The sequence below is a fragment of the Hypomesus transpacificus genome, chromosome 3 (assembly GCF_021917145.1).
Source record: "Hypomesus transpacificus isolate Combined female chromosome 3, fHypTra1, whole genome shotgun sequence".
In the NCBI taxonomy this organism is placed as follows: Eukaryota; Metazoa; Chordata; class Actinopteri; order Osmeriformes; family Osmeridae; genus Hypomesus; species Hypomesus transpacificus.
In genome coordinates this window covers 10,426,358-10,448,005 of record NC_061062.1, presented here as the reverse complement: position 1 = coordinate 10,448,005, position 21,648 = coordinate 10,426,358, and positions in this window count along the sequence as shown.

Sequence of the window (21,648 nt, the reverse complement as noted above, 5' to 3'; positions counted from 1 at the left end):
CCCTCATCTGAATGGGCTTCCCATAAAAGCAGGAGAAGATATTCATCACCTCACCCTCACCCACCATCATTATCATGGGAAGAATATTCAGAATATTCAACAGTAGGTGTGTACTGTATTTACTAAAACTAAGTGTAGCACTTTTTCTCTCTTTCACAGTAACAGCATGTGATGCTCACATAATAATATGGTAAATATGGTATGTTACAAACTGAATATGTTTTGTTTTATATATATATATATTATAACACTAGGGACATATTCTATTTGTCTGTGTTTGATGTCATTGTTGTGAAGGAGAAACGTATTTTCCTTATTCATATTCTCATTAAATAAAATCATAAATCATTATATATACAATGTGTAGTCTGAGTGTGTTTTGACAGCAATGTTTTTGTCTGCAAAAAGACAGTCATGGTGATTACATACTTTTTCCAGCCAATGTAATTAAGTTCATATATTCCGACTAGGGGCCAACTTTATTAAAGATATCTGTCACTGTAGGTACCCCTACTGTTTCCCAGTATGGACATGACAAAGTAGATTCATCAATTAAGGGCCTGTAATTGCATTATGTTGCAAATTAGATTCACACATATTTCAAACAGCACTATGTAAATTAGATGGCTTGAGCATGATAATCAATGGTTCATTATGGACATTGGACAATGAGTCTCATACGCTTGCACGGTATCCTGCAGGTAAGGGATGAGTGGACAGTGACAGGTACATACACATACACACACACGCACACACACACACACACGCACACACACACACACACACACACACACAAACACATACACACACACACACACACACACACACACACATGCACAAACATGCACACATACACACACACACACATGCATTTAATAAAACACTCGCTTTAAGAACTGATTGATAAAACCTGCATTGTACTATTATTGATTTCAGTTGAAAAATTGCTTTGGGAATATGCTCAGGCTTGTAATGCAGACTTCATCCCTGGCTAAAAGTGCACACTGCTGAACCTTCATTGGAGTTGGTGATCCAGAGAGACAGGGTACCTCTCCTCAGTCCACTGGGTTAACCAGGAGACAAAGTCAGCCCGATATGGTGTACCTAATTGGAGAATCTTAAAGTAAATCTGTGTTTCTAGTCTTTTCCCTGTTCCTATGAGAAATTAACTATTCCATTTGCTGCATAAATTTTCAGGTTCCACTCGTGCGACACTCGCGGGTGTTGAATTTTTTATGACAAAAACGGTCTAATAATTGTTGAACAGATGTAAGTGTTGGAGATTGGGCTCCGTCAGACCTCATAAAACGGAATTAGCATGTTAACCCTGGCTATGCCTCGCCTCGGAGTCGAGAGAACCAGGAGAGAAGTGAGAAACTCAATGGAGGTAAATGTACTCAACACACCAGGGCCAGTGATTGAAATTGACTCTTGGCTGGGATTAATAAGGACTGGTGCCGTATATGGCCTGAGAGGGTACCAGTCATGGGACCTGGAATTGGAGTGGGATATGGATATGCTCAGAGCTATACACTGCAGCCCCTGTGTGCCTCATGTACATGTACTGTGCACTGTAGGCCTATTACAGTAATACACAGTGCTCCATGTGAGTGTGTTAACCTGTTCAATGGGTCTCATTGAGTGAGCTATGTCTTGATCAGTGCAATTCAGTTCTTTCATTCACTGAAAACCATTGTCCCTATGAACCAACATTTTGAATTGACAGAGTAATATTTTGTTTGTTTGTTTGTCAAGTTCACTGTTAGCCTAATACAAAAATAAAAACGTACACAAATTCAGATATGCTGTACATTGACGATCTAAAACAAAATGTACATAAAAAAACGTGTTTCAACACAAACATAATTAGTCGACCCCAAATGCAAATAGTGAACTGTATACATACAGTAACTCAGTACATTGCATGTGGGTAACATCATCTGGGCCCTCAGCATCTCTCAACCCATCAGTATACAACACATCAGACAAATATAGAAAATAACCCACATTAAAAACAGACTAATTGATCAATCTGACTAATGAGATCAAGGGCCAGCTCAGGCTGTAGGCGAAAAAATCTCCCTTTTTTTCCCCCATGTCGCGACGGAGCAAAGAAATATGTTATTTGACGATCTGTTTTTCAAAACTTCCACGGCAAGTCACGGAGGATTTAAATAAACAAGTGTCTGTGGCTCTAGCCAGGCTAAAAACGGATGGTGTTTACATACTTTGGACTGGATGCAGCAGTGTCTCCGGTGAGTAAAACTGGCATCACTCGACTTGCTTGATCTGGTCCGTCTCTGCACCCTCAGGCCCGGTGAATAATTTAACAGTGACCCACGCCTGGGTGGATGAGCCTGAAGTTTGACCTCCAGATTTATTTTAACCGCCGGCCTCAAAGTAAATGAGCCGGGGTGCTCTTCACTATCTGTCGATACACAGCCTGGAACTTTACTGTACAGTATGTCTCTCATGTTGTTGGGGTGTTCAAACACTATCCCCACATCCCTGCTTCCATCTTTCTTCTTCTACTATCTATCTTCAGCTCTGTCCCACCCAACTCCGATCCAAACTGGTTTACCTACTATGTTGGGCTTGTTCGACCTTCCTCCCATCTCCACTTTACCTAGAATGCCCCTCCACTTTGTTAGTTAGTTCTTTCTTAAACAATATATGCAAGAGTAAAAGGCTGTATGCCCACACTGCTGTACAGTGGCTGAGGTCAAAGTTTACCAGTGAGATCAGGGTGTATTGGTAATGTCATGATTTGGAACTGCAAGGGCCATTGTCCACCATTTATCGCCACTGTGCCGCTTTGAACAATTACACAACCATTTATTTCTGTTCTCTGAAAGCCGCCTTCTGTCGCTTGATGAAGCTTTTTAATAAACCCCCATTAATACTTTGCATGGCAGTGCGAAATAAATTCAGAAGCTGTTAATTACATGTGCCCCTGAATAATTTACAGTCCGAAAATAAATTAATAAAAAGTGTCCGTTCCAGGGAGTCGTAAAGCAAGTGATACAGTAAGCCTCAAATTGATTCAAATGCTGTCTATGTGTGTTTGCGCCTCCCTCGGAACACACAATCAATTCTGATGAGGCTAATCATTCCCCAGCCCTCTATATTAGAATGAGGGCCGTCAAGCGCTAACCGATTCACCATTCCAATGTATGCGGCTACATTGTGACATCATATCAATATTTAAAATCGTTCTTATGCATGTATTCCGGCTTGTCCAACTTCATTAAGGCCATTCCTCATCCCTCAGGCTGCGACACAGTCCCCTCGGAATGCCGAGATGAAGGCCGGGAAGAGATGACACTGCTCGGAATAAATCTTCACTGGCTGTGTCCGATAGTGGCAGGGGCACATGAGTGAGCGCACAGTACATAAGCACAACGCATCTGAACATGCACTTACATCAGTTTTCCCATGCAATTCAGACACACACACAACAGTTGGGCCTGTAGTCCCTGGAAATATCCAAGGGTCAGGTATCTGGGGAGGGGACTGTGGTGTGTGTCCCCTCGCGCACACATGCACACACACACTGTAACGAGTGAGTCTCAAAGATTAACCACATCCCATCCATTCTCCTTATCCTCTCTGCTGGAAGCCCACCAGTACATTGCTCTGCATTTAAAACCCTTTTGTACCCCCGCCCCTCCCCCCACACCCCCAAGTAGCAAACACCTCCAAAATTCAATTTGATCATAAACTGCCTCCAATTAGACCTCTTTGATTTTAATTAATATTTATTTTTGCATTACTGTGCCTCAACAAAATAAATACATAAAATACTGCTCACACACTTCTATTTTCACCCAGTACCCCACCAACTATGAGCAGGGAGGGAGGTGTGATGGAATACTTGTTCCATTAGGATAACTGAAAGGTATGCTGTGAAAACAAAAGCTCCCATGGTCCACAGTTGATTGGCAAACAAAGTGGGTGCAGGCACTTAGGGATTCAATTGCGTTTTACCCATCACCTACATTATGTTAGCACGCTAAGGGCTTATATTAAATCCACCACAGCCCCTATTCAGGTGCTAATTGAGATGAGGCCGGGGTTTGTCAAGGCAATTACTGTATAAGCAAAAGCTTAAAATGGCTAGTGACGGCCTTTGAGGGAAAGTGAATCTGCTGGGGAATGCGTGTGGAGGTCTAGAGGATTGTAATGTCTAGTAATTAATGCTATGGTACATACTGTAAAAGAGTTCAGGGACCAGATGGACTGACGACACCTTGGGCGTCTGTCAGATAGATCTTCCCATTGTTTTACAATAATGACTCAACTTAAGAGGATGCCCAACCTGCAGTATGTGAAATCAAGCCATTGACCCACAGACAACGTTTGGCACAACCACTCTTAAACTTTATGATAAAGTGGCATAATATGTATGTATGCTTTGAACAAGAAAAGCTTAAAGACCGAGCAAAGAGTCAGTGATGGGGGAGGAGGGATGGAAAGAGATGAGGACCAGGGGATGATACACACCTGCAATAGCACAAAGCCTGTCACAATACACCAAGAGTCAGCACCGCTGCCATCAGTATTTTGTTTTGGATTTGTGTGTATTTTTTCCCTCAGACTTTTTCTTTCCTGGATAGATTGTCTCTGTGAAAGGTATAAATAACACTTCTACCTGGACCTCATTCACCACCCAAAGGCATTTATCTGCGAGTCTTCACACATATTTGCATCAGAATTACCTCTGGAGGTACTGATGTTAAACTCTCAAACCACTGATTCCACGGATCACTTAAGCCCCAAGCTTATCTGGGTTATTATAATTTTTGTGAAGGATTTGGAAAATCATATTTAGGAAAAGGAGGGTAACGTTGAACCACAGACCATTCTCAAGGTGTTATTTCTAAAGCACACACCCTTGTTTACCTATTTGGTGGCTTGGCATTGTGGAATGAAGCACGGTATCTCTTTGCAAATCCGCTTTAGCTGCAGAGCATCAAAAAATATCAAGGTATTTCCATGAATTGCTTTTTCCGGAGATGAGTCAAAAAGTTTCAAAAGTTGATCAGCAGCCTAATCCAACATTAATTTGGGTGGCTGATTGATGCATGCCCATTTCAGGACATACAAGACTGCAGGTGTTATTAAGAGTCTATCAAGTTTTGCAGTGTGGTTTACTGACATGGTCAACAGAAAATATCTTGATTGTAACTGCACATGGCCAAATGTAGGCCTTCTTGGGCATGCAGTATTTAAAGGATAGTTAAGGATAGTTAATAAAGTGATATCAATCTATCAATACTGTAATCAAAAACCACTAATGCAACAGAGGCAGTGGCCAATAAGCATGCTTGTTCCATGTATCAATAGAAAACCCTAGACGGACAATTAGCATAAGTCAGGATTCATACCCACGGGAGCGAGGGCGGGGCGCTCTAGACAAGATGGAGGTTTACTGTCATCATGTTTCGCTAGTTCCACAACTGAGATGATAAGCAGGATGCTGTAGGTGGATCAGTATGGGATTGAAAAAGTTTGGACAAACTTCAAAGCTTAATTTTCACCTCAGAAAAAGATGACTGATCATGATATTTCCACATTTTGATAGATTTCTACACAAAAATAAAACAACAGGCTGTACTTAATTAAATAGTTAATTTTGTAGTTTTGTCTGTAGTATTGCAAAGTGAATATTTTTGCTAAACGGATCATGCTTTTTAGGCATTGAGAAACCAATTGACAAATGTTCACTCCGTATACTGAGTTACCTTTTGTGTTCACTCTGTACTGATTTGACACAATACCAGTCCACAATTCAGATTCAAATCCAATTATATGTGCTAAAAGAACTTGAGAAAAAAAGCAAAAAAAAACTCAAGCACTTTTGTATGAATGATGTCTATTAAAAAAAGACAATTCCTAATGGACATCATGTGACATGTTTTTTTCTGCCTTTTGTTCGACTTCTAGTGTCACTTTCACTCTAGCATGGATTGCCTATTTGTCTTTTCAGTGTGGGCGATTTAAATGCACTGGCTTTTATGCAAAACACAGTAAAACCAAGCATTTTCCTCTAAATTGGACATTTTTATGGTTATAATTTAGCCACTCTGAAGGGTAGGAAAGTTGCCCCTGAGGGCTCATGCCTCTTATCTTTTGTACTCTTGTGTAATGTCCGGATGACAAGTTTCTTTAATATGCACGGAGAGAGCTGCAATTTCAGGGAACTTTTGTCCTCCCAGGTTGCAACGGGGATACTGTTGAAGCTACTCTGCTGGCAATTTGGACCAAATGAAAATGTCAGTTCTCCGACAACCTCTGACTGTTATTATCCCAGCTTTCATGACTGTGTTTCACACAGAAAAAGAAAGCACACAGACCTCTGCACCATATAAATTACGGGATACTTGTTGTGACTGAAAATGTACCTGACCCTCTTTGTTGAACGATTTCAACAGCTTCGATTACTATAAATTATTCTGTTATATTGTCGACTGATATTGTAGCATATGTTTGTCACTATATAACTTTCCTGCAATAAAAGAAAGTCCAGTGAAGTACACATATAATAACGCAGTTCCAATGCTACAAAAACAACAAAATCGACCAAAGTTGTACTTTTGAACAATTTTGTACTGATTTAATTGAGACACTTCTACTCTCTGGATTACTTTCTATTTCCAACAAACGACAGTACTTGCAACAGAGTTTAGGCTAAAACCAGGCCTTGAAAATTGCTTTGCTGTCACTAATGGAAAGAAATATCAGGAAGAAAATGTACGGACAGTTGCGAGGTTGATGACGCTACAAGTCAATCATCTCCGAAGGACACCGTGGGATAGAGATTGGCCGCGGTGGTCTCATCTGCATAGCCTTATCTGTCACCAAGCAAACTCAACTGGCATGACATAAAGAGGTGTGCCAGAGTCCTTCTGCTCCACCACCCCCCAGGAAGCGACCAAATACACCACAGCTCAATCTCTGTCCCAGCATCCTCCTCATCCTCCTATCCTCCCCTCTCCTCTCCCACACAATTAAAAATGCATCAGAAAAGTGGCATGGATTAGATGCACGATCCCCGGCTCTACTGATCCGCGGTGTGAAGCTGTCACGGAAGGCTTCGGGAAGGAGAAAGAGATAGAGGGAGATGGAGGGAAGGAGGAGGTGGAGAGAGGGGGGGGGCATACCAGTAGGCAAGACCCCCCCGGGGTGTAGCAGCTCCTGGAGACCCCCCCCCTCCCCCACCCTCACTCACTGCACCACCTCCCCAGCACCTCCACCCCTCCCCACTCTCCCTTTGTCTTTCCCGACCCCTCCCCGTCCTTTACACCCCTCTCTCTTTTCTTTCCTTATTTACTCTTCCTCTCTGCTGTCTCATCCCTCACCTGTCCAGTTTGTTGAGTAGCCTTTCATGCTTCTCCCTCCCTTCATCTCTTTCTCTCCCTCTCTCCCTTTCTCCCTCACTCTCTCTCTCCCTCTCTCCCTTTCTCCCTCTCTGTCTCTCTCTCTCCCTTTCTCTCCCTTTCTCTCTCTCTCTCTCTCTCTCTCTCTCTCTCTCTCTCTCTCTCTCTCTCTCTCTCTCTCTCTCTCTCTCTCTGTCTTTCTTCCTCTCTCTCCTTCTCTCAGTCCTTCCTCCATCCCTCCATCCCACGGCCTTTATGGTGTTCACTTTGCCTGCCACCCTTCTGTTCACACTTAATCCATCTTGCTGTACCCCTCCGTTTGTGTGCCAGAGTTACCATCAGAGAGGTCTTATCCTGTAAGATGAACCCTTTTTGGGATCACATTTAGTTTTGTTGGATACAGTATAGTGACCACAGTTTTACTGTACAACAGCTGGCGGGTTTGTCATGGTCAGTAAACAAAACAAGAAAACAAAATGCTTTTGAAACTGGCAAAAGTGGATGATGGTGAAGCTGGGTGGAATCTACAGTACAAAAGAAAGCCTGTGCTCAACGAAAGGCTGAGAAATATATGACAAAACAGAGTGACAGAGTCATGGGTCTTCTTGAAAGGGTCTCCTTGAAGCGTTGAGTTTTTGTGCCAGCTGATGTACAGCAAAACACTCCTAACATCAGTCACGTTGGTCACATTCTGAAAGTCAAGGGCTTGTCAATTTATCGTGAAAATTATGTGAATAACAACATTTTTGAACAAGCAACTGTAAAAACAAAAGGTAATGAATTCCTTATTGGATTGGATTCCTAATTTGCAATACAATTTGCCATAGCTATTGTTACAATAGGTCACATATCTTTGTGTAAAATCACTGGATATGAATGAACACCAACCTACCATGCTGTCCAGTCTACTGTCAAACAAATTCCTGTCTAATTAAGGCCCAACTTCTGGTGCATATGTCCACATTGTAGAACATAATCACTTTTCCATCTAGCCCACATCAGCAACTTTACCTTGCAAAGGCCAAGATGTCACCTCGCAAGCCACCCTTGTGACCTGCACATGTCCAAGTTTTCCACACTGGCAGACCTGATCAATGTCTTCTCACCTCATTGACAGGGGGTCTCAGCAGTTGTCAAGTCTTGTTAAGTCTGACGCGGTAGAGAGCCCTCTACCACCCTCTCCTCCTTGGGTCTGACTGCTGGTCACCTTTGTAAATGGACTGTCAGGGCACAGGTATATGACAATGCAGAGCAGGTAATAAAAAGGATGGAATCTGTATTTAGTTAGAGAACTGTAATGAACACAGAACAGAAGGTAGTCCTATAAGTTATGTGTAGCCATTGCGTCATTGTCATGAAGGTGCACTTAATATTTTCCAGTATGGAGGATACCAAGGGTAAATCAAAAATGCAAATTAGGCTATTTTTTATTTGAATATATTATGAATTAACTTGATTGGTTATATAGCCCTTGATTGGTTATTGTATTTTTTTTGCCAGTTATATGGAAGAGTACTATCGTAAAATTGACAGGTTATACAGAATAAACTAGACCGGGTGTATATATATTTTCTGTGTCGTGATTAAAACAATCACTTAATTGCAGAATGTTCTTTATTCCTCCTTGTCCCTGCAGAAAAAAAGGTGTATTTGCAAGCCTGGGTGTGGAAATCTGCAAGCTATGCAGAAATCTGCCGCTGTGCGGATGCTGTCTTGATTACACGTCAAGAAGAAGCCACCGTGGGTTATTTTCTCAGGTGGGGGGGCATGGGGTGGGTGGCAAAGGAGGGAGGGACGGACGGAGAGACCTCTGCTGGCTGGCTCCATTTCGGACCATCCCAACCTCATTAGGGCCTGCAAGCGCCTAGATGGAGGTGTCTCAGGTTCTGAGGGGCCTGCTTTGACATTCATGCTGCGCGCAGAGTCGATCAGGTCCCTGGCTCTGATAAATTTGCATCTCTTTGAATGTGACGCTTGGAAAAAAAAGAAAAAGAGAGAGGGAGAGAGAGAAAGGGGAAGAGGAACGTAGAGGATGGGGTGGAGGAGAAGCAAAGAGAGGAGGGGAGGGAGGGTGATGGGAAGAGGATGGGTGAAAGAGGAAGGAAGGGAGGTGGAGGAGGGAAGGAGAAGGAGGGTGGTTGTGAGGGTAGAAAAAGAGGAGGGGAGAGGGAAAGGGGGGCGGCCCAGCCACTAGATTAAATTTTGCCGTCTAGAAAATGAGAAAAAAGGGCCCCCTCTATCTCCTGGAGTCTTCTGGGAAGATCTTTATTCTGATTCTTGTTAGAATTGTTTATCACTGTGACAGAGCGGGCCGGGGTTGAGATAAAGGCAGTGCTCCATCACGGCTCTGACAGTCGTAGGACATGCGCTGGAATGAAAGGAGCCAGGGAAATATTATTAATAGATGCTGACTTGATTTGCCTCGATTGCACGTCAAGAAGAGGGGGCCGGGGCTTGATTGCAACCTATGAAGTTCTGTCCAAAAGGGAAGCTATTTTTCATTAAGTGATAGAAGTCTCCTCTCCCCTCTCTCTCCATCCTTTTTTTGAGTTTTTTTTTTCTTCTGCTTTTCCCTTATGCGTTGCTTTCCAAGTAGCAGATAACTTATGCAGTTTATTCTAAGCGTGCTGATTTGTGTCACTGAGTGAGAGAAAGAGAAAGAGAAAAAGAGAGGAGAGAGAGATAGAGAGAAAATAAGGCATTGCGTGTGAGTGACAAAAAAAGGATAAAGGATGGAAGGACGAAAAAAAAAAAAGGATCTTATCTCACACAAAATAAATCGCCTTCGCTAGGATAATGCAAGTATTGGTAGGAAGTGAGAAACCTCTGCATGCACAATTGCTCTATCACTTCCTCAATCTATACATCCATGCAAAAAGCAATGACACCCACATTCCCCTACTGTGGCAAATGCAGCCCCCCTCCACCCACTGACAACAGATAAAAAAACGAAGTATATAAAATGTGATTACACAGGAACATGTTCAGAAGCGTGGAAATGCAGGGGCGCACTTATTTTTAGAGAGAGAGAAAGAGAGAGAGTTGCATTACTAATGGATGCAGAGAATGATTGTGTGTCTATGCACACTTCTCTACAGACAGATGAGCCAGCTGGTCTATGCATCGCATTCACATGTGAAGTATCAAAATGCAGGTTTAGAGAACCCCAAAAAGGACGACTGTAAAAGAAAATATTTTTCCGTCAAAAAACGGAATGATGCTGAATAACGCAAAATAAAAAAGAAAGAAAAGACAGAGGAAACATAGCATGAAAGTGCAAAATCTGGAATGCAAAACGGAGGACAGAGATCTGGAGGAATTGCTATGGTAAAGACTGAAGGCACACAAATACAATCTGTGGACCTCAATTACAAGCAGAAGAATACTCTACCTGGGTTTTGAAGACAATGGAGGACAGGATGTTTGTGTGCGTGTTTGGGGAGGTGGGGGGTTCTGAAGGATGCCTCGTCTGTGGGGCTCTCTGGTCTAACTGGGCTGTGAGGTAAAGACACCTGTCGTGTGCAGGCAGGAGGGGTAGGGGGGATGTGGCGGGGGAGGGAAAGATGGAGAAAGAGAGTGAGAGAGACAGATGGAGTCTACAGTGGGGTGAGTGTCTCCAGGTAAAAAAAAAGACAGTGCTTTGAACAATGGTGCTAACCACCTCTGCATTTTTTGCATTCCTCTTGTAGTTTTGTTTTCCATTTTGTCTTTCGTCAACAAGCCCCCTCATTTCTTTGAGTAATTAGTTACCAGAAGTCATTTACATGCGGATATCTTGAGCAGACACCGTTTTTTGAATTGCTGTGACAATCCGATCGAAATCTTTAAGTTTCCAAATCTTTGTCTGAGTTATTTAACTTGATATTCAGTAAAAATATTGATAATCTGAAACTTTTTGCATCAATTTACCTTTAAGCATTTTCTTAACACTTCATTATGTCAACTTCTTCTGCAGTTGCTCTTTGTTGATATAATTTATCTGACACTTTGAAAAGTTTTGTTTAGTACTAAGACAAATTTACAGCCATGTGTTTACCTGTACTTCTGTTTTCTGTGTAGAATAAACATTTTGAAGACAGAGTTTTGTTAAAAACAGGATGATTTGAAGAAAAAACAATCTACAATCTAACATATGTGCATATATATTTATATATATATGTATATAATATATATATTCTGCCGACATGTATTTTAATCTTAACTAATACAGTAACAGCTCAAATGTGCTTGTTCTGTTAACTCGGGTTAACAGTTTCAAATGAGGTATTAAATTACTCATATGGTGACAAATCATTGCACGCTATTCAAGTGTCTCTTGATAAGTGACTTCTCGACTCTAATAACTTCTCAAGATATGTGAGAATACTATTAATTACGCCATTTAATACTGCACCACGCCTGCACTCCAAAGAGCTTGACTTATTTCCTTTTGATTTCCCATCCAGTGAAGTGGTAGGTGGCGAGTCACATTCCCAAGGAACAATGGTTGAATATTCATCAAATGTCTCATTCAATTTATATCCATATCCTTTTTTTTCTTTCCAACTCTTATTCCCCTAAAATATGGTTTCCTAAATTGCCTCAGACACATCTGCATATTTTGGTTAGTGTATGATATTTGATTGCTTCCTCTATTACAGTAACTCAGGGAGAGTACGATTGGTCTTTTGACACAGAGGCTCTCTCTCGCTGTAGCTTCTCCAAAGTAAAGAGGATGAACAATTGAAGCAGATTTGTTGAAGAAAAAAAGGAAAAGCAACATATATGTATATCAATTACCTCTGCAAGCATTGAATCCCTTACAAGGACACCATACACTGGTGGAGCTGCTTCCATGACCCCAAGATGACACAGCAGAATCATTATGGTGTAAACATTTCTAACTGAGCACATACAGAACCCTCCGACATCCCCACCCCCCACCAGCCCCAGAAAGACATTCAGTAAAACATGAACACACAAACATACCTATTAGCCCACCATCTACTCAGCTCCACGTAGGCGTTCGCCCTATAGTGAAATCACGAGACCGAAAAAGAGACAGAGTGTTTACACGAGTTACAGTAAAGCAACACTTTGAGCTACGCTGAAAAGCTATGATGCGGTGCACTCCACATGTTGTCGGCCATCTTTCCCCGGCTTATGCTTTATCAGTGTAGGCAGACAGACAGACAAGCAGGCAGAAAGACAGACAGACAGACAGGCATGTAGAAATACAGACAGATTGACAGACACACAGATAGATAGATAGACCGGCAGGTAGGCCGACAGACCAGCAGACAGACAGACAAACAGACAGATCGAGGCGGGAGGGATGGCTATGCCCGAATAGACACAGCAGGTTCTAATTGCAGCAGAATTGCATATCCCCACTTTTTCTCCCCTGCGAAAGACGAAGGCACCATTCTTCCAGCACGGTCAATTTGTATCACATGGCTATTAAGAGAATTTTCCCTGAGAAGTTCCATTTGAATTTGAAATGGATAAATTGCGTGAGACCTGTTTATGGTATCTCGTTATTAGACCTCTGTATTCATTATTCCCTATTGAGGTCCCCCCTCTGTGATCAAAAGTTGTGTTTTTGTTATAATCCAATAAGCATGAGGATAGAGTGAATCTTTACACAAGCCCAGGACAAGGAATTCAGTCAGAAATTATGCAAATTTGAATCATAAAAGATAAAGGATAGTGCACTGCAAAGTATGAGTGTGTACCTTCAATGACTGCTAGTAGGTTACAAAATATTGACTTTCGTATTTCATGTGCGTGGCTTTACATTTGATGATAAACTAACTTTATATCTCTTTGACTCTCTCTCTCTGTCTCTCTTTATGTCACTATTTTTCTGTTGCACATTCACACACGGTGACTAGAATCAGGTTGTCTGTCAAGTGGAATTGGGACTCCCCATAAGACTCTGTTTGACGTGTTTACGACAGGTCAACGTTTCCTGGAAACATAGCACAGCCTCTTCTCATCTCTGAAACATTTCTGGTCAAACCTCGGAGCGTGACGTACGAAGCAAACTATCCACAGAACTAGCCTTCATGGTGTGTCTATCTGAATTTCTCTATGCAATGTAAACAGCTGTGTGGCTTTATTTGAACAGCTGAGAACATGAGGGAATTGACTTGTGGCCATTGACTTGATGCACTGGGTAGTTGGATTTGGCAACTAAGTTGAAAAGCATCGAAGTTACAGTATTTTTTAGAGGCATTCTCACGTTGAGCAAGATAGACAAAAACAATGAAACAAACAATGATAGAAATTCGATACATTTCGAGTGTACAAAGCCAATGTATGTTTAGATTAGATTAGATTCATGTGAATGTCATGGACTCTGCATACGAAAACCTGGCTTACAAAATTCACATACACACACAGGCAAACACTTACACGCGCACACGCACACTAAATACTCAGAATGAAAACATCCTGCAAACATGACACATGATGAAAGGTCAGCAAACTCAAACTGTTACTGAAGCCACTCCTCTCTGGCCACAAATGTCACACTTTTTCTATGTAGTTAAATAACAGAAATTAGCAGAGGTGTGAACATTTTTCTCGGGAGTCTGAGAGCAGCATATGTTTCTCAGGCGTTCCTATACAGTAAATCTCGACTTCAAACATGGCCACAACCACGTGTGCACCTATTGTGCCTTCAAGCTGAAAAAAGGCAACATTGAGCGGTGTTTGTGTTTGTCGAGAGGCCCTGAAAAAAAATCACTCAGGAAAAGAGCGCTTGTTTTTTTCAAGTTGTTATCTTTTTGTGCTACCCAGCTGCCTGGGCTGGGACGACTCTTGTCTCTACGGATGACACGAACACCTGCTGGCCTTCCCCAAAAAAGACAATTCTCCAACATGATAAACCACTATTGTCTTCTCCTTCACTGGTGTAAAGATCCTTCGAGGAAAGACACCTTGGACGTGGTTAAGATACCTCCTCCCTCCTTGCTTGGGCTGGGGGTTGTTTACTTATTATTTATGATTTCTTTTCTTCTTTTTTTTTTCTTCACACGCTTTCTGTCTGTCTCAGTTTTGCTGCAATGCCTTTGATCCGGGCTATCAGAAGGGTTTTGAAAACCTTCCCTTTTGTTCCTTTCAGATCCATCATCTTACAGCGCTCCAGTGCAGCTTCTTGAGTACCGTCGACCATCCAATGCCATTCTGTCACATTTTCAACCCCCCCCAGTCTGTGTGTGCTACACAGGCCCGCCAACATGGAGAAAGAGCTCACAGCAAGAGTACAATAGCCTCATGTCTTTACAAGAGACTGTTAAGCGGTATCTTGACAGCAAAGGAAAAGTCCATTTTTGTCTACAGTTAGTATTGCTCTCAAGAGGTTTGTGTGGGGGACTTGAAGACCACTATGAATGGCCAAACCCTTTAAGTACAGCAGAAGGTGATGGTTGAAATGTTCATGTATGTGCCACCTTCAAATTATGCTTTTGAAGAGGTCAGTTGACGACTTTCCCTACCCTTAAACCTTCTAGAAGGCTCTTGAACTCAAATACTCTCAGACATTCAGTCTTATGCCATTAAACTTTGCTCCTCACTCCATCTTAGGCAAAGAAAAGACTTGAACAAAATGACCTTGGAGAAACACAAAGGCAACCAAGGTCTTGCACACCCCAGGAACAAAAATTACATTAAACAAGGACAGTCATTCACATGAAGGTAGCCTTGAGAGCTGTATGTTGAAAAGATGCAGCACAACATACTGTGATAATGACTAGGAAGGGTTCTGTCTCCTTAAGACCAGAAGGCTTTTAGCTAACAGAATAGATGTTTCTGACGCTTCATTGTGGTAGTGGACTTTTGCATCAGTATTAGCACCAGCAATAGACACTTTCACATTTAACTACTAGAAGAATTGTCATCACACGAGAATATACCTGAAAGAACGTTTTATTTGGCAGGGTTTACAGACAATTAGATTTTGCATTGTCCACCCACCTATATGTTATAGTTCCTGTGTGTGCCACAATTCAACATTTCTTTCAGAAGACGAGCATATAAAATTATATCTGGTCTAAAAAATAAATAAATAATGGAAATAGTAATAAAGTCCAAGGCCACAGATCTATCAATCTCACCTCACCCATGAGATTTACTAGAATAATCTAACGGTCATCTTGTAAAAGCCATTGTATTTATAACTGGATAAGACACTTGAAATTGAATACTTAATAGCATTACGGTCACATTTGGCACTGAGGGCGTGGTCACAAATGACCAGTAAGAGGATTCTGACATTATGTCAACCTCTAGGAACATTGAACAGAAAGATGATAAGAATGTAGAGCTTTAGACAACTAAGGGTGATTACAGGTCATTGACCTGACCTGTACCACACTTACCCAGACAAACATTTCACTGAGGTGTGAATCACATCTGGGTGACCCGTATGAAGTGGAGGAAAGCTGGTCATAGCTGGTGTGAACACAGACAGAAACACTGTGCATTCCTCCTGAACTGGCTGTCAATCAAACCAAGTGACCTGGGAAGGGGTGTTACCATACGTTTTGGTAGGGATATTAGCATTTTTTCTTTTTTTAGAATCAATTCTCTGTCATGTCAACCCCAAAAAGGAATTATCTTGAACCTTTCAATGTGATGAAAGCATTATAGGCAGTAACAAAATGAACTCATGTGAATACAGAACACGTCAAGCCTCTCACTCTCTCTTGTTACACTGTTCTTCCACAGGGGGAGCTCTTAGCAATGAAAGTGTTTTATCAACACCCAGGCAGGCATTCGACTGTCTATGTTTTATTGCAGCTGTTGCTGATCATCTTACTGTAGTTATATGCACCACAATCATTTTGTTGTGAGAGTTGCACATTATATTGATATGCTTTCTAAAGTTTGAGTATGGGAAACAAATGTTAAAGAAATGTTATGTACTTTGACACATAGGTGAAATGATATGATGTGTTGTTTTGCTTGAATTAAAACAATAATAAAACAATAAAGACATACGTCAATCATTTTTCAATGTTCTTTGAAAATAAATATATTTTCACTTAATACTGTTTATAAAATGTACATTTAATTTCAACTTGTTCAGTCTTTCTAGACAAGATACTGGTATTCTGAGCTTAGTCGAACATTATTTAAACCAAAACACTTATGTAGCCCCTCATCTTATAGCTAAATATCCTTCCAACCATATTTCAAGAGATCATATAATTATACTCTATTGTTGTGTGAAAAATGTGCATCATCAGTTACATATTACTCAAGTATTGGAAGTATCTATTTAGAGTAAATCAAACGATCCTGACATCTGTGATTGAGTTCAGGGCAGCAATGGCTGATCTGAAATGGAAAATAAATTCAGTTTTGAATACAGAGATCAGCACACTATTGATTGAAGAATTTCTGATACACACATACTTTGTGTGAGGTTTGCGTTTAAACTGAGGAGGGAGTTGTTTTCACAGGCCTCAAACATTTTAAAGTATGTGTTTCCTTTTGCTTTCTTCACTATGTTTCTTCTCCTATCTCCATCTCTTCCTCCTCATCATGATCCTCCCTTACTGTAATACGTAAAGAAAAGGTTAAAAGCCACAGTTGGATTAAGGCAATAATGTAAGATTTCCTGCATCAAATGACAATTTAGATGAAACACCAGAAAAAAGAAGAAGAAAAAGAAATAGCTCTTGTTACATTCCCTGACTCTCACTGACAAAAGAGGGCAGTATGATGTCACTGAGAAAGTGGACAAACTTTGACTTTGTTGCGCTCACGCCAGTCAAAAAGTGTACATTGCGTTGTAATGCATTTGAGTGTATGTAAGTTCATGTGTGTGTGACTGTGCCTGCTGTGTGTGTGTGTGTATGTATGTATAAGTGTGTGTCTGCTGTGTGTGTGTGTGTGTGTTTACGTAGACTAGAGCTGATGTATTTGCCTATACATGTTTGTGCATTCATTCACATGAATGTGTACGCATGTGCGAGCATGTGGTTTTGTGTGTGTGAGAGTTTGTGTGTATGAGTGTGTGAGTTCATACACGTTCACTGCCAGTCTTGTAGAACACATGAAGGCCCCCAGACAGGGTTATGAAAAGACTAAGGTGTATGGGCAGGCAGATCTTTTTACTTGAGACTTACAGCAGACTGGAATCAATGATGCCGAGAACAGATTTTGGCCCTTACTTCAAATCTGGATTCAATCAAAATATTCTTAAGTGTATGTTTTAGTGTGGAAAAGGGCAGGACTTCTCCATTTATGTGCTCAATTAAATGCTTTTTATCCTGTTCCCTTACCTAAAAATGTAAAAGAAAAAAAATCTTGCCAACAGGTGCAGATATATTGTCTAGACTGATGCCTAGCCTACATGTACATACAGTTCAGCATATGACTCAACACCCCAGAAAATACAATACTTTACACAAAAGTGTGTGTGCCTAATTTATCAAGATTACAGTATTAGTGTGTGTGTGTGTGTTACAGTGTGCGTGTTTGTTGACATTAGACAATTCTAGGATGGGTTGTCAAACAACTTCAACCCTCATTTGCCTCCAACAAATACTGTGTTTAGGGGATGAAAGCCCATTGAAAGCCATGCCGCTAATGATAGTTTACTCAAACAATCAGAGCAGAACACACATTGGCCCCTCTCTCTCAAAAAGTGAAATGCCAGTCCTAAATATGATGGCATCGCTGGCATTGGAACAGGCACACAGTGTGCCACGCCAAGTGGGTCTGGGCGGTGCCAAGCATTCTTCAGATTTCATTAGGTAATAGCTTATTCACAAATGGTGCCATTATCATGTCTGCGACAAGGCTGCTATAACGATTAAGTCCTGATTTGGTTGTTGTCACACAAACACACGTATGCTTAGACATGCATACACAATGGTTTGGCACGGATGCACATACACACGGGCACACACAAACATACACACATGCAGTCACACACACATTCAGACACACGCACACACGCGTAGATACGTACACACACTCACACACACACACACACACAGTCCCACCCTTGCAGAGGTTGTGCTTCTCTTCCTGAGGCTTATACTTCTAATTTGGCTAAAACCTCCCCCGAGCCTCTGGTACCCTCCCTGGATCTTCTTCACCCTCCAATGAGCACACTTGGCTGGGGGCCCACAGTGCTCTCTTACCCCTCTCTCCTCTGTCCATGTGGAGGCCCAAACAGCTGGGCCTTCCATCCTGTGTGATGGGTGCCTTTATGTGTGTGTGTGTCTGTGTGTATGTGTGCTTGTGTTTGTGTGTGTGTGTGAGAGAGAGAGGGAGAAAGGGAGAGAAAGAGAACAAGCGATTGAGAGAGAAATAGAGAGAGGGGGCAGGGATGTACATGGTGTGTGCATGTGGGTGTGTGTCAATCCTCACACATGTTTAGCCAGAAGTGATTGAGTCAAGCATAGCCATTCTCCATTTATTTAAGCAACACCAACATTTTGACAACCTATCTGCAGACTTCAAGTCACAACCAAGAAGTGACCCTGTCTACCTTGAGAAAACATACTACATGTGAAGCACAGTCAATGGTGGGGCTTCAGACTGTGCCATGACAAAATGTTCCAAAGCCATTCAACCATGTATCCTGTACAGGAATTACACACGGTTGTAAAGGGGTGATTTCCCATCAAATCTGACTAGGGATTGAGAATGGAGAAGTGTGTGTGGTTGGGGGGGGCACTTAAATAAAGATACGTTTGACCAGGAATCCGTCTCACCACCTTAAAATGGCTTCAGGAGACCTCCTGTCCCCCAGAGAGACCCTGCAGTGATACATCATATTGCTCTTAAAATAGCTATTAACCACCGTGACGAGAGGAGGAGGAGGAGGGGTGGAAATTGTTCCAATTGTCGTTCTGATACAATGACTTGTCATTAACCCCAGCACTAAAAGGTTCTGCGTCTCTCTGTGTTATGTGTGTATTTTAATTGAATCTTGTATTCCCATTGAGGGAAAGGCAAAAAAAGAAAGGCAACCTCAACCGGATGTGATGAATTAAGAAGAGGAGGAGGACATTTCTCTCATTCTTTTTCTTTGCCTCTTTCTTTCTCTTTCTGGCTGTTAGAACTTGCTGGAACTCAACGTGTTCCTGTTTTACGTATTAGGAGGAGTGGATTGCAGATATGTGTCCTAATCCCTCTTAAATTAAGAGCATTCGATACTGATTCTCCAAACTCTATGTACTCTGTGAATCTCCAATTAAGGAGCTTGGGAGATAAGTATGGTAATCACAGTAGTCAGAAAATTGGATATGTACAGCTAATCTGTGGCTATAAAGTGGTTTGAAGGGAGAGAATTAAGATTATCTTTGAATATATACTGCAGTGTGCCTTACTGTCACTTTAACGGTAGAATACAATATATGTCTCTGATCTATACATTTTAAGACAAACATTTTGAAATGTCGTTGATGATGTTCATCCACAGATGGGAGTAAAACATTCTGGGTTGACCAAATTAACATATATATGTAAATGAGGTTTTAATTAATTGCAAAATGTATTTTGATTAAATACTCCAAACGTCATGATTCTAATCTTAACAAAAAACTTTTAATTAATTTTGCTAGTTAAACCTCATCAACACTTTCAATACAGCTTAATTAGAATTGAGCCGCTCCCTCTAATTTAAAACGGGAAAATCAAAAATCAACCATTGTTATCACATTTGTAATGCAACCAGTGCGAGAGATGGAGCACCCGATAAATTAGCGGCCCCCTGATTTCCACATGCAAGCAAAATAATGGCGCTAATTGGCAGATATTCTAATATTGATTAAATTAGGCGCAAAACACTCATTTCATTAAGACACTCTGATACCCTAATTCTGATCATCCTCTCTATATATCTCTGCTCACTCCCGGATTAACAATTAAATAAGCTTTGTGGAAGTTTTGAAACTAATGGCAGAGAAGGCTGAAGAAAATCATGGCTATATTTTCTAAAAGATGTTGCTCAAAGTTGGCTGCTTCCCCTTCACAGTCTCAACGTTGTTTTCCGAGCACTATGTTTAAGTGGGAAGTCATGGTTAATGATGTATTCACACACTACCGTAAAGAGAGGTGTGCGACTCAACGGGCATTGTGCTCAATTATGTAGAGAGGAAGGGCTGATAATGAAAGCTACATGAAGCACCTGAGTGGATCAAGCTCTGTGTGTTTGTGTGTGTGTGTGCTTGCTTAAGAGTGAGTGAATGTCTAAGTAGTTGTGGGGTGTGATTGTGTGTGTGTGTTTGTGTAGGAAAGATAAATATGTGTGTGTTTAGTATGTGAAACTCTTTTGAGTGTTTGGGGATTCAATAATGTGTGTGAAAGAAAGAGAAAAAAGCGTGTGTGTGTGTGTGTTCCATACACATATTTCATCAGACGTGGAGAGAAGCCATCTTGGACTTTTCTCAGACTACCGTTTCAAAGGCTCCAAACTTTCCGCTATCCTCTCTCCTCCGTGGCAGTCGTCCACTTAAGAATATAAGGAGGCTTATGGAGGATAAGACCTTGCGAGGTGCTTAAGGTGAGATAACCAATTACACATGATCACTTTTGACTTTTCTAATCTCCCTGCCTCATCGACTGATTTATCCTCCCTGTGCACACCTGTGAACCCCGGCCATCTCTAACCCACCAAGCCAGCCTTTGTTATTTTAATGTTAGCGGCTTGACTCCCCAACTTCAGTCAGAGAGATAAGTACCTGCACAACGGCAGGAAGGCAAGAGGGTGCAACTGCTGGGCTGTGACCTACGCCTGCAGACAAACTTTCTTCCTGCAACGTGCGCTATGGATGTGACTTCATAACTCCAGACGTCATTGCATCAATTCATTTCGATTTAATTGTTTCTAATTGGTTGGTCTCACCTAGTTCTGATTGTCCTAAGTTGAACTACTTTTGAACCCTGTAAAAGTCTTGAGAGTTTGCAAATTTACGACGAAAACCTTTTTGTACAGCAATTGCAAAAGATTAAATGCGCTGTGTAGATATTGCTGCAATATCTTGGCCCAGCCTTGGCCCATGTCAACAAGACGTACTCAACTTATAGAACACAGCATGCTGATCCAATCATATTTGGTTGAGGGACCAGATCTCCAAGCCACAGTCCTGATCCATCATTCTATTGCGTTCATCTTGATTTTATTTATTGATCTCAACTTCTCACTCAGACTGTCTATCATACGCTTGTGGTTGGTGAGATCAGCTGTCACTTGGTTTCTGAAGATAAGTCTTTGGCAGTGTTGAGGATAACAATGACTGTGGGAATTTGATCAACTCCCGTC